The sequence below is a fragment of the Hippopotamus amphibius genome, chromosome 2 (assembly GCF_030028045.1).
Source record: "Hippopotamus amphibius kiboko isolate mHipAmp2 chromosome 2, mHipAmp2.hap2, whole genome shotgun sequence".
Lineage (NCBI taxonomy): Eukaryota > Metazoa > Chordata > Mammalia > Artiodactyla > Hippopotamidae > Hippopotamus > Hippopotamus amphibius.
This window is the reverse complement of record NC_080187.1, coordinates 3,701,717-3,716,065: the sequence shown is the minus strand read 5'-3', so window position 1 is coordinate 3,716,065 and position 14,349 is coordinate 3,701,717.

Genomic DNA, 14,349 nt, shown 5'->3' with positions numbered 1-14,349 from the left:
CTGGATGGCTTCAATTAGCTGCAGAGCCTCTTTCTCATGCTAATAACCAGCTTGCTTATCATAATGGTTTATTAATCTATTTCCCGCTGTGAAGTCATACAGCGTGTTTCACAGATGCCTCCTGCTGCCGCTTTGATTGGATGGAAATGACTCAGGTCCTGTAGTTCTCAGAGGACCGGGGTGGGGAGTGGGTCGGGGTGAGAGGCTCACAGTTCTGGGGTGTTTCTCTGTGTTCCTGGAGGCTAAGGGAGCCCTTCTAGATGGAGCATGGGGACATGAGGCCATGAGTGGTGGCTGGGTTTTCTCTTTTCTGCCTCTGGCTATTGGGGCCTTCCTTTGATTCTCCAAAGAGGGGCTGGGGAGCACTGGGAAATTCTTTTTTTTAAAAAATATTTATTTATTTATTTGGCTGCATGTGAGATCTTTGTTGCCGCATGCAGGATCTTAGCTGTGGCATGCAGTATCTAGTTCTCTGACCAGGGATTGAACCTGGGCCCCCTGCATGGGGAGCACAGAGTCCTAACCACTTGACAACCAGGGAATCCCGGAAATTCTTTAGAAAAATTTCTAAATGGAAAATTTGAGATTGGGTTAGGTAGGAGAATGGAGATTGTAGAATCATTTGGGTAGGTTTTTTTTTTTTCCAAAAAGGATTTTTATGTAAAGTCTGCTATAGCCTGTATCACGTGACTTGTCATCCTGGACAAGAATGGATGCCTTACCCCAAGGTAGCCACCAATAGACTTGCCCATGGCTAGGAATTGTCCCAGTGCTACAGCAATGCCTGCCAGGGCTGGCCTGTCCACAGCAGCTGTCATCTTTATAGGGCACGGCATACAGAGCCAGGAATTGGTCCCACTGGGGGCAGTGGGTGTGGGGCTTCCCTGAGGACTGCTTGGCAGTTCTCAGGGTAGGAAGGTTTTCTTTGCTGCCTGGTGCCAGCTCTCCTCTCGGGGAAGAAATTGTCTTCACCCGGGAACACATCTGAATGAGCTGCTTGCTAAGGGAGAGCTCTGCTCAGGGGTGGCTGGGTTGTGGGGGGTTGGGAAAAGTGGGGGAGAAGCAGAGGGAAAACTGAGGCGCTCTGGGCCAGGCCAGGGTCCAAGTACGCAAATGTGGCCAAGGAGATGCCTTCTTCACCTGAAATCATTTCAAAATAAAAAGAAAAGTTGCATACTAGGACAGAGGTTTCCTGTATACTCCCCCGCCCAGCCTCCCCTAACATCCCTACGTGATTGTAACACGATCAACAAGAATAAGATATTACCGTGGATGTGAAACTATTCCCTAAATCAGAGCCCTCGCTAGGGACTCACCAGTTTTCTACTGAAGTCCTTTCCCTGTTTTAGGATCTGATGCAGATCCCACCCCAGATGCCACCTTGCATTTTGTTGTCCTCTTTCCTGAGCCCTCCTGTCTGTGCTGTTACCTCATTCTGTTCAGGTCTCTGCCTTTGGGACAGTTATTTTATAGAATGTGCCCCAATTTGGGTTTGTCAACTATTTTTTTTTTTTCATGATTAGATGGAGGCTCTGTATTTTGGGCAGGAATATGAGAGAAGGGAGGTGCCCTCCGCACCTGTCATGTGGGGAGTACCTGATGTCTGTAGGTCTTAGGTGGTATTAAGCTTGATTCCTTGATCAAACTGGTGTCTGCTGGGTTTCTCTATTGCAAAGTTACTATTGTTTAAAGTTCCTGGAAAGTTACTATTTTTCTCTTTGAAACTAATAAATATCTTGAGAGAGGTACTTGGAGATTTTACGATTCATTCTTTCTCCCTAAATTTTGTTCATGATTTTGAGCTGCCATCGGTGGGTCTCTCTGGCAGTGACGTGCTCACAGAATATTCAATTTCCCTCATTCCTTCCACATGTGGTACTTAGAAGTCTTGTCCAGGGAAGATTTGTCCCTTCTCTTCCACTTAATTATTTATCCAGTTATTTGTTGATGCCAGTATGAACTCGTGGACATGTGCTCTGTTATGGGCGGATGTAAGTGTGTCAGTGTTGATCTTCTTGCTCAGACCGCTCTGGCTTCGGCTGTGGGAGCGCCTGCGTTTGGCCCTTTCTTTATTCCCCTGCCCCCTTCACCTCCTGACGTCACAGGATGCTCCAGTCTCAGCTGCCACGCTTGCCTTGCTCCACCTTGGAATCAGTCTCTTCTCCAAGAAGACCAAGGGGATTCTCGAAAAGGAAGCCAGATGTCAGCTCTGCATCTTCTGCTGTGCAGCTTCCAGTGCCCCCTCTTCCACGTGCATCTCAGACAAAAGCCCCTGCCCTCTGTCTCAGTCTCGGGGGTGGTGTCTTGCAGGATTAGGGGGTGGGTCCCTCATTTGAGTTGGCAGAAGGGCGGAGAGAAGGAAGCAGGTCAGGGCAGGTGGTGACATAGAATGGATGTAGATGGGGACTCATCTTGGCTAATGGATGGTCATTGGGGCCTGGTGGAAACAGGGAATGGAGTCAGAGAAGACTGGCTCACTGCCGAGCCCCTCAGAGAGGGCGCTGGACTGAGCTCGGGCTGGGAGGGGTCTGAGTGACCATATCTAGACTGTAGACAAGGGGTCTGGATGAGAAAAAGGAGGAGCACACCCCTACCACCCCAGTGCCTGCGAACACTGTCTAGTCCACGTCCACCTGCTTGGGCCCTGAGTCTGCGCTCTGCAGGGCACTCCCTTCTGAGTCCTCCCGGCTCCTCAGCGTCTGGCTGTCCACAGCATTGGCTCTGCCCTGGCCTATGCTTAACCTTGGACTCCAGCTTCAGAGAGCTCTGCACCCAGGCTGGGGGATGACATTGACTCTGAGCCCAGACCAACAAGACCCCAAGCTCATCACTGCTCCCAGATCCAGACAGAGCCCCTGAGCTCTGTCCACAGCTAGACCCTGACCCTTGATTTTGTTTGTGGAACAGTTAAGTCCCTCTCATTTGCAAAACCCTCTATAAGGCCCTGAGCCCTTTTCTCATGTGGCTGTGAGCACACACCTGAGAGCACAGACCTGTGAGTACACACCTGAGTGCATACACCACTGAGCTCACGTCTGCCCACTGCTCCAGTAAGCTGTGACATCTTACTCCTCTCTGGCACGTAATGTACCCCAATCATACTGGTCCTTATGCCAGCCCATAGCCCCTGCTGACAACTGCCTCCTGCCCACTGCCTCCTGCCCTCACCTCCCACCCATGTCCCCAGACCACCGTCCGTTCCCTCCCCCTCCAGGCCCCCGGGAGCTCATCACTGCGACCACGTCCTTCCCCACTGTTGGTGAGTTACATCTGCCTGTTGGGCCAGGCTGCACATCTTGGCAAAGGCCGCTCATGAAAGCCAAGTTGCTCCCAACAGCATGACATCCTGATGGCTTTCCTCCCCTGGGGCAGCACCAGGAGACAGCAGCAGGGCGGCCTGGCCGCCGGGAGGACCAAGGCTGAGGGGAGGGTCCCGTCTTGCGGGGACCAGACTAAAAGCACCGTGGGTTTCCAACACGGGGACTTGGACGTGGGACCTGGCTGGAAGCACAGCCTCTCCGTTTGCAGGGAGAAGGTTTGGAGAGAGGCTTGGGAAGGAAGCCCAGGATTTGGATTTGGCCAGCGGCTGCCACTCCCTGGCCAAGAGGACTTGATGGGTCCCACCTTCCTGAGCTTTGGTCTGGCCACCTGTGAGTGGCGCTGTGTGTCTAGGCTGCTGTCGTGAGGGAGGAGCACGTGGCAGGAGCCTGAGGCCAGGCAAGCGTTGATTTGGGTGCCCTGCCCAGCGCTGTGGGCAAAGGGTCCCCTGACCGAGGCGGGGCTCTGGGTGGGCAGGGCTGGGGTGGGGCCTGGGGGCCAGGTAGGACTGAAGCATGGCGGCCCCTCCCTTCTCCCTGCTCCCACGCAGGTGGACCCCTCTGGTCCTCTCCCGCCTGGGCCACAGAGAGACCCTCCTCCCATCTTCCTGCTTCCACACCCACACGCTGCTTACCACACCCATGCAGCCCAAGGGAGCTTTCTCTAGCACAGCGGGTCTCAAACTGTGGTCCCTGAGTCCCGCAGCAGCAGTCAGAAGCGTGTTAGAGATGTACCTTCTTGCGCCCCTCCCAGACCCACTGGCTCAGAACCCTGGGGTGCGGCCGGCACTCTGGGGGTTCCTCTGCCCACTCAGGTTTGAGAAGGGTGCTCTGCACACGTCGGGTCGGCTGAGTCCCCCGGCGGGGCTCCCTGTGGGTCCTCACCACAGCAGAGACACGCGGGATGTTAACTGTGGGCACGGAGCCCGCTCGGTGCCTGTAAGTCTTACAAAGAGCGTACAGAATAGATGGAGTGTATTTCCCTGTTTTCCCAGGTGGACGGAGGTGCAGCCCCTCCCTCGGGTGACCCGGCGTGCTCTCCTGTGCCCCTGGGAGCCGGCTCCAGCAGAGGGGACGGCGCCAGTCCCAGGTGTCCGCTCCATCCGCCAAGGGCTGCCTGCCCTCCCTGCTGCCCCCGCGCCGACCTTCACCCGCGTGGCACAGGAGGATGGGTTGAGGGCGGCATTTTGTCTCCCCACGCAGCCCGGAGAGACAGCCCCACGCCGCCTCCTCAGTGTCACAGGCATTTAAATTGCCGTTTTATTTAAATTTATGTCCGAGGATACAGGCGGAGAAAGGGCCATTTCAAAGTCAGTTTCTGCTTTATGGCTTTACGGGGGATCGTGCCAGGCAGCTGGTGAGAATATCTCGCTGCTCCCAGCACAACAGAGGGTCACGTGGGTGGCTCGGGCTTGGGCTGCTCGGGGAAAGAGTTCTGCCTCTCAGCCGGGGAGCCCTTGCTGGGCCCTGTGGTCCCCCCAGAGCCCAGACCCCGGTTCCAGGCTCAGCCCTCATTGCTTGTTGCCCTAGTTCCAGACTGAGCCCTTTCCCTTCTCCAGGCTGAGCCCTAATCCCAGCCCAGACTCAGCCCCACCCTGGCCCGTAGGAATTCCTTTATGACGTCATGCCACTGCTCCAGAGGGTGGTAGATTTAACGAGAATGCTCACGGCTTCACACGCCTCCTGGGGCTGACCTATGCAGAAGGCACAGCTCCGAATACGTCATGGTTCAGGGCAGCTGGCCTCTGCAGCTGGAGGAACATCTGCCCACGTCCTGGGAGTGGATGGGGATGGAATGGTGGCTGCTCCTGACACCTCCTCGTGCACAGAACCCCATCCTGGCCGTGGCAGCGGGGAACCCCCCGGGGAGCCCAGCCTGGGCTCTGGACCGCCCAGTTGACCCCTGCTCCCTCAGGCGAGCTCACAGAGTCTCCTAACTTCCTGCAGCTTCTCTCTAATGTAATTCGGGGCCCAGACCCCATGCCCTGCGGGGTGGAGCTTCAGGCAGAGCAGGACTGCATCTGGAAAAACACTTTGCAAGCCCACTAAGGGGGCTCCTAGCATCCCGGCAGCTCCAAGGAGGGAGCCCAGAGGAGCTCCAGGGCCTGACACTCGATGGGTGGCCAAGTCTTGGCTCCTCCAGGGGTTTGTAGCAGGAGCTACATCTCCAGCATCTGTGTGTGTGGTGGTGGGGGGGCAGTGGTTGACCTGGGGCGGGCAGGGCGCTGGTGGAGGAGACCCAAGGCTGCCCTGGCACGAGTCAAATCTTCCTAAGGCCGAACCCTCTTTCCCTCCCTCGCAACCAGCCGCACACCACCTCAGTGTGGAGGCCTCAGTCTTTCCATCTGTGGAAAGGGTGCAGCATGGCTGGAAGTCTGTGTTTTCTTCCCGTGGTCCAGCCTGTGCCCGGACCAAGGCGTCCTCCTTGACCCTGACCCTGACCCTGGGCCTGCCCAGCTTGTCCCCTGGATGGGGATCATTGCAAGTCTGCCCCCCGCCACCCCCCTGGGCTCTCTGGGCTCTGGGCTTTTTTCTCTCCTCAGCTCCTCATTCAGCTCAGCACTGACCAAACCGAGGGCAGGACGGGAACACTGGGAGGATGAGTGTAGACCAAGGGAGGCTAATGTTTGCAGCAGGTCTGGAGCAGAGACTGGTGCCTCAGGCAGGCTGATCCCCTCTCTGGCCCCCACCCCCTCACTGTGAGCACGGTCCCCGCACATCCCTGCTGGTCAGAGTGGGCCGCGGGCTCACCCCACGTGCTTTCAGCCCATGAGCCGTGTGCACGTGGGGTTGGAGCCGCAGGTCTGAGGGCCCTCCTCGCGATCTCTGCTTTTGGAGAGAACTTTAGTTGCTGCAGCAAGAGGGAGTGAGGTTAGACTCCCGGAGACACACAGCCAGCTGCGCACAGGATTAAAGGCTGTTGGGGAGCCTCTGAGCTGGGGGCCGGGGAGGCCTTTGCATCTGAGCTCAGGGAGGCCTGGCTCTCCCCAGGGCCCCCTCGGGCCCCTCGGGGTCTCTGCAGCTAAAGAGTCCTTGGCCTCCAGCTCCAGGGCTGATGCCTTTGTGATGCAGCAGCGGCTCCTTCCGCAGCCTCCAGGGCCTGAGGGTCTGCAGAGGCCTGGCGGGGGCTCGTGTACTTAGGGGTCATTCATGCCGTTGGGCCAGCAGCACCTCTGCCCAAGGGTCTCCCTGGGATATTGCCTGTTGGCCCTGCCTGGGGGTCACCTGGAGAGGAGGGCGGAAGGCGGTCCTCTCCAGCCTCCCCTGCCTTCCCCTGCCTCCCTCTACCTCCCCACCACCCCCATCACCTCCTCCTATCCCCCCTCCTAACTCCTGAGTTTGCACAGAGGTCTTGGCTGCAGTGAGTCAGAGACACCATCAGAATCTGTGGTGTTGGAGGAGGGGGCAGATAAACCTGAGACACTATAACCCTTGCTAGATTGAGCCCTGCCGGGGAGGTGGTGGGCAGGATGCAGGAGGAATTGGAGGAAGTGGGCGGGAATGTGGTCCTGGCCTCCAGGGAGGAGCAAGGGGTTTGTCTTGAGCCCTGAAGGGTGCAGTGACCGGGCATCAGAACCTCCGTGCCCTGTGCTGCATGGGGGCCAGACCTCAGGGTCCCCATCTGTGGTTTCCGGCCCAGGGACTGGTGATAAGGGGTCTGGGCAGCCGCAGCCCTGTGTCCCCACCAGCAACAACCCGGGTGTATGTCCCGGTTCAGGCTTCCGAGCAAGGGTCCCTTGGGATGAAGCTGCCGCGCGGTAAGTAGCCTGAGGCTGTGGCCTGCAGGATCCAGCGAGGATCAGAGAGGCGGGTCACCCACTGGACCCCGGCTCGGCCCTGGCTGGAGACTCAGATGGCCGTGCTTGGGGAAGGCCTGGGGATTTGAGGGGTTCACCCCACACTGCCCGGTCTCAAGCTCGCCAAGCCCAGGGCAGATTTATCCTGGGGCTGCCGCAGTCTTTCCTTTGGCATTCAACAAACATGTATTGAGTTCCCAAGGGGTGCAGGGCCCCTGATACCTGCTGGCCTGGAGCAGACAACTGTGTGCAGGGGGAGGGGCGATAGGGAGTAAGGGGTTGAACAAGAGGAGAAGATGGTTTGTGGATGCGATGAAAAAGAAAGTAAGCCTGGGTGAGTTTGCAGGGGGACGGGTCCCCATTCCTAGCCTGGGGCCCTGGGTGCCTTCGCCAAGGGGTGATGTTTGAGTTGAGACCAGATGGCTGCCAGGCCGAGGCTGAGGTCGCAGGGGAGGCATCCAGGCAGAGGGGAGGCAGAGAGGCTCCCCGGGCCCTGCCCCGCCCCCTTTCTGTAGAACGAATCAGGGGCTCCTTGGGCCCGGATGCTGGGGAGCTGTGTCCGGGAGATGCTGATGCTCGAGTGCTGGGTCGAGTCCTGATCGGAGCTCCTCAGGGCTGAACCCAGACAGTCCAGCACGTTCCCGGCACGGTGCAGGGGCTCAGCCACCCGGTCCTAAGTTCTCAAATATTCTCCCAGCCACCTCTGTGGGAGAGCAAGATGAGGACCCCATGTGCCTGGGCAGCTCTGGCGCCCTGGGAGGGGTGCTCGTTCGCAGGGTGGAGGGAGTCTGCTCAGCGCAGGTGTGCTGGCTGCGGGCGGGGCCGGGACACTCAGTGAGCACCCGGGCGCAGTCAGTCCCTGCTGGAGGAGCACGGGAGACCCCGCGCGATGCATGCGAACCACTCCCCACAGCCCCACATCCCAGGAACATCCGCTGATTCTGGGAGTCAGAGCACCTCCCTGCAGGGTATGGACGCTGACGTTTGAAGGGTGAGACGCATCAACCAGGTGGCGGGGGGCGATGGGGGAGGGCGAAGGGTTCCTGGCATAGGGGATGTTGTGAACAGAGCCCGACGGTGGGAGTGAGTGCGGCCAGCGTGGAGAATGAAGGACCACCGGGGCAGGGTGCTGAGGTGCCAAGAGCAGGGGTGAGGCTGGAGTGGGGTCTGGGAGGGCCCAGGCTGTGCCCTAAGAAGAGGGCCACCCCGAGGGTTTCCAGCAGGAGAGTGGCATGGAAGGTTTGTGCCGTGACACACATCTATGTATGGGTCCATGGGGGCCGGCGGAGGGGGGGGTGGAAAGGCAGCTGGGGGTGGGGTGGGGGGCACACAGGAGCAGGGAGAGAAGGCGGTAGCTGGGATTGATGGGGACCAGGGGAGATGGCTCGTGGCCTTGGTGGTGAATGGAGGTGGCGTCTGCACTGCTGGTGTCCAGAGCCTGCAGGAGAGGCCTGAGCTGATGGCACAGGTGGGGACCCAAGCCAAGTGTGATGAGGTAACCGATAGGGCAGTGAAGCCGATAGAGAAGGAGGGGCCAGTGGGGTACGAGGACCAACACCTGGGGACTGGGATGGGCAGTCACCCAAGCCCAGGGAGCCGTGTGCTTCTAGGAGGGAGTGGCCAGTGGTTACCCTGGGGCCTGCGTGTCCCTGGTCAAGGAGGTCCTGGGGCGTGGGGCTGGGGGGAGCTGCTGGGGGTGGAAACTTCTTGGAATCTGGAGGCCAGATGGGAGTGGGTGCAGAGTGAGGGGGCGGTGAGAAATTAGACAGTGGGTGCCGCCAATTCTTCTGATTTTTTTGTCATTCTACAGTTTTATTTACACAATCAGCTCAGGGCATGTTCTAGAATACCAGCTTTTTTCCTTTCCGAACCTATCGGTAATGTAAAAAGCCAAGCTGTAGGGGACGAGCCGATGAGGGCCCTGGCAGGGATGCGGGCAGCAAAGTCCGCCTCTGGTGGAGCTGGCACCAGGGAAAGGGCCAAGCCGGCGGTGGCCAGAGGGCTGGCCCTGAGGGCTGGAAGGAGCCGGGTTCGTGGGGGTGGGCGTGGTGACACAGCAGGCTGGGGCCTCCTGGGGCAGCACCTCAGCGTGGAGCCCCTGAGTCAGGCAGGGCTGGGGGGCTGGAGGGTCCCTGCAGGGGTGAAGGCCAGTGCCGTTTCAGCAGCCACGTCTGTGCGTGGGAGGTCCACCTGGGGGCACCCGTCCTGCTTGGGATCAGGGTTGGGTTGGGGCTGCGGGTGAGGGATGGTGGGGGAGCCCTTTGGTCCTCACAGGCTCAAGCCCCCCAGGGAGGGAGGGGGGCCTCCACCTGGAGCCGCCCAAACATTCCCACGCTTGTGCACACATAGACACACACATGCACACACATGCACCAGGCACACAAGCGCACACAGGCACAGACACACACAGGCACGATGCACAGGTGCGCGCGAGCACACACACGCCACCTGCAGGCACGTACACCAGGCACGGGCACAGTCAAAATGCACACATGTGCACACGCGCACAGCATACGTGCAGTCACACAAACGCACACATGGCACACGCGCACAAAGGCACACGTTTGTGTGCAGACCCTCAGGAGAGGAGGTGCAAAAAGAAAGGCGCAGCTTTCCACTTCCTCTCCTGAAAGGCCGTCCCCCTACCCCCAGCCTTGCGATGGAGTGCCAGACAATGGGGGAGTCTGGGGACCGAGCAGGCACTCGACAGACAGGCGGCTGTCTCTCGGGTCTGATGGTGTCACATCTTTGTCTCCACCAGCCTGGCAGGTGGCTTTTAACATCTGGTGGCAAAGATGACCAGCCTGTTCCCTGCACGTCTTTCCTTCTGAGCCCACGTGTGCTCACGAGACGCCAGCTCCCCCCACGGCTCTGAGGTCCCCGCTGAGGCTGGGCTGTACGTACTTGGGGTCCCAGCAACAGTGTTCGAAAGGCAAACTTCCATTCACACAGGGACTGAGGACCGAGCCCCTGAGGGCGCCCGCCGTGCCTGACGTGCATGGAACCTCGCTCTGTGGCCGTCACCGTGGTGAGCAGGGTCCTGGAAGGGCGTCCCGGAGTCTCGTGGTGAATGCAGGTGCTCTCCCCAGGCGGCTGCTCAGAGGCCCTGGCCACCTGCAGCCCTGCAGCTGCCGGATGGGAGCTGATGGAGCGGCTAGGGCTCAGGGACACTGTTCTCTCTGCAGACCAGTCGTGAGTGTGAGAGCTCGGGCAGGCACCCTGCAGGTGCCATTTCATTCCGACCCATGCTCATCTGAGAGTGCCCCCCCCATGTCCAGGGTGCCACGATTTGGCGGGACCTGGGGCGGGGAGGGGACACGTGTGCATCTAAACTCATGTCACTTGCCCAGTGCTGGCTCCCAGGGTGTAGTTAGGCATTTAAAAAATATCTTTAAAAACAGGGAGAAAAAGCCCCAAGCCCATCCTTTCAAACACTCCGCTGCCGCCACATGAGCAGGCCTTTCTGGGGCTCCACAGAACTCCAGCCACACATTCTTTTGTTTTTTGAGGCTCACGTGGCAGCTGCTTGATCATGGTGTTTCTCAGGGCCTTTGTGCAGATCTGGCTCTGTTCTCGGGGTGCTGTCCGTGCAGGCCACGGGGGGAAGACTCTGGGCATCCTCTGTCCTCCAGGGGACCGTGGGTTCTGTGGCTTCACCTTTGGTGGCCTACTCTGCTCATTTGTGCAGCACCCAACATGCCCACTAGATGGCGCTGCCTCACACCTGTGTCTGGCTGTCTGGGTACCAGACTGGGGCAGGGCTTGGGGGAGGCGATGGGGACAGAGGCTTCCTCTCCCAGGGGGCGTGAAACGCCTCATCGCCGGCTTCTGGGCACACACACTGTGGGTTTTGTCCACTCACACAGGGGGAGCTCGGTTCTGAGCAGGAAAACACTCCCCAGTGCAGCTGGGATGAGCGCATGGGTGTGCATGTGCCTGCGTGTGCACGTGCGTGCCTGTGTGTAGGGGGAGGACTGTGGGGGTGGGAGCCTGGGTCAGGCCTCATGGTGTGCTGGGCCCTGAGATGACCAGCACTGGCCTTGGCCTTGCCCTCTGCTCTCTCTGAGCCTCGGTTTACTGCCTGTAATACGGAAGCACCGCAGACCCACCCAGCCTGCCTCCCGCGCACGGTGAGGCCCCGGGGGCGGCAGGGTTCTCTCTGTGAACTGCAGCGTGACATAAACTGTGAAGTGACAGAGTGACAACTCGGCAATGGCCTTGGTGCTCCTGGCAGCAGCAGTGAGTAGGAACGGGCCCCTGCCCGGGGCAGCCTAAGGGCCCGTGCTGACCCGCTGTCTTGGGGATGCCACTGGATCCCCAGCCCGTGGGGCAGAGGCAGGTGTGGGGAGAAGCCTCAGGTCCGAGCCCCAGCATCCCTGCTTTCCTGCTCAGCAGAACGGAAAGGGGAGAGGCATGCAGGAGTCAGCCTGGGTGGGAAAGCTGTCAGCAACCTGAGGGTCGAGAGAGAGCATCACCCAGGCTGGTGCTGGCCTGTGGGGGGCGCACAGCCCAGGTCCCACCTGGCTGTCGTCTCTGGCTCCTGGCCTTTCCATGCCTGCAGCTGGGAACCTTTAGAAGCTGAAGGAGGCCTGGTGGGTGGGGCCTCCAGGGCCCCCCTGGGCAGGCACCAGCTGCACCTGCTCACTGCACTTGGCTGTCAGCGGGCACTGACTCCAGCAGGGCAGGACCCCTGAGGTGGGCAGAAGCTGTTGCCGAGCCTGGATAGCTGTCCAGCGGTCACTGTGTCCTGGCCTGAACATGGGGACCCAACAGCAGAGCCTCCCTTGTGGTGGAGGTGACTGCCAGCCCTGGGTCTAAGGCACCCCAATCTTCCCTGTGCCCTGCAGGGACCTGGAAGAACTTGCAGAACACGCAGAGCCAGACCCAGGCAGGCTGACGGGTGGCTCCAGAGGGAGGTCGGGCTGGGGTGGGAGCTGAAGAGGGTGCCCTCGGGGGGCTCGGGGGGAGACGTCTGACACCAGCCCCTGCTGTCTCTGGGGAGGGGTCGGGGGAGGTGCAGATGCACAGATCTGGCCCAAGATGAGCCCGATCCCATCCATGTGGAGCCCAGCGGCCGGGGCATCAGCAAGCCAGTGAGTGAGCGGGCGTGGCCCAGGCTGTCGGGCGATGCTGTCCTCTGAGTGAGCTGTGGACCTCCCCGAGCCACGGCTGGGCAGCTGGACTGGGGCAGGGTGGACAGACCCGTCAGGGACTGAGGGACAGTGCCGGGGCTCACGAATGTCTCGGGGTGGCCCCTCGGGGTGGCGTCTGGGAGCCGGGGAGCCAGCTGGGAGCCCTGGTGCCCCATCTGCACAGAGGCGCTGTGAGGGCTGGCCGGGATGCCCAGGGAGTGCGGGGGTGGGGCTGCTGCCCCAGCCCGGAGCACGGGGACCCCGAGCCCCACGCTGTCCTCAGCTCCATCGGACACAGGGATGCAGGGGTCTCCCCTCAGGGATACCGGGACGTGCCGCTCCGCCCTGAGCTCAGAGCTCACCGTGCGTGGTGGGAAGGAGGAGGGTGGATGCCGCAGGAACTGGGTGATGCCTGTCGCGCCCGCCCCTGCCTCTCCGCCCAGGTTGGCCCTCCACCTTCCACTGTGACTCTCACCAGGGGAGGCTGGGGCCCGGCTTCCCTCTGGGGCCCACACTGGGCTCTACCTTTTGCAAAACAGGAAGGAATGCCCAGAATTGCGGCCTGACTGCAGCTAGTTTGGTCAACGTGGCCTCATGTGAAGCCCATGTCCCCCTCCCGGGGGGTGGTCACGCTGTTGGGATGCCTGTCCCCCCAGCACTGTGCCGTGTGGGCCCCTGTGTGGGTGCCGTCAAGGCCCCCATGACCCTCGGTGGCTTCCTGCTGACCCCCCCTCACCACAGATGGAGAAACTGAGGCCTGGGGTGTTCCCAGGGCTGCCCAGGGGGTCACTGGCGTAGCTGATGTCCAGAGCCCGGGTGGACAAGGCAGAGCTCAGGTCTGAGCGGGACTCCCGGGTCCCAGTGCTGGCACGGGGCATACTGGCTGTTGCCACTCTGTTGGTCAGTCAGGCTCGGAAGGGACTTTGGGGTCCCCCACTCCGGGGGCCTGCTGGGACACACCTCACACACTGGGAAACCAGAAACGGGATTTCTCAAAAATTCACGCTTCAGTGGCCTCTCTTCAGGAAGTTAGATGGGTCTTTCCTGGTTAAACCAAAATAAATTGCCCAAGGGGTTAGTGTTTATGAATTTTTAAAACGAAGCATCCGCATTTGTCTGGCATTTATTTTATTTTAATTTTGTTTGTCTTCCTGCCTTCCCGTCTGGGGGCAGTGCAGCTGCGGGCCGGCCGGGCCGGGAACATTCGGCTTACGCTGTCTAAATATTTTATTCGCCAGTTGCAAACAGGAAACGCAATCAGAGGCCCGTCTGCCTGCCAGTGGGTTCTCTTTAATCTTTGGAATTTACAGTGTTTGGATTACAGAGCCACAGGGAGCAAGCTTTTTATTTTTTATTTTTTGACTCAATGAAGACAAAGGTTTCTGCAGATATGAAACTGCCAGACTTGTATGACATCCATTGAGATTTTAATAGAAAATTGAGATCCGGCCCCTCTCATTCACTTCGCGTGCGTCACCGAGTTGGAGCCACAGAGAAGGTCAGCCGAGGAGAAAACAGGGATGCGACCGTGGGAGGAGGCGGAGGAAGAAAGAACTCGTTCTGGAAAAAACAGAGGAAAACAGAGCTCAGAGCCCCCACAGGGCTCGGCGACTGAATCCGCGACGGCTGTGGTGTTTCTCCCTAAGTAGCACCGGACGGGTCTGCTCCTCTAAGCCCTCCACTTCCCTCATCTCTCGCGGGGTGTCTACCTGGTAGCCGGTCCACACTTGGGGAGACCCTGGGAGCCCTTGAGAGCGGATGTCCCGTGCTCTTCTGGACAGAAGAAGTTCAAGGCCCATGCCCACCTCGGGGGCTCCTGGTGTGGGGTCCCACTTCCTGCACCCATGCAGCCTTGTGGGTGGACGTGCCCCTGCCAGGGACCCCGGGATCTCACACAGAGCAGGGCACCCGAGGCCTAGCTGCAGTGAGCATGTTTGGGTGAGCCGTGTGCCGGACCCCTCCCCGTCTTAACGCCTTGCTCCCTGGGGGCCGATCCCCAGCTTCTAGAGCCTCCCCGCCGCCTGCCGAGGCTGGGAGACAGAACTGCCTGAGTCCAGCTCCTGCCTCTTGCTGGCCTGTGGTCTTGGGGAATTGCGGCCTCCC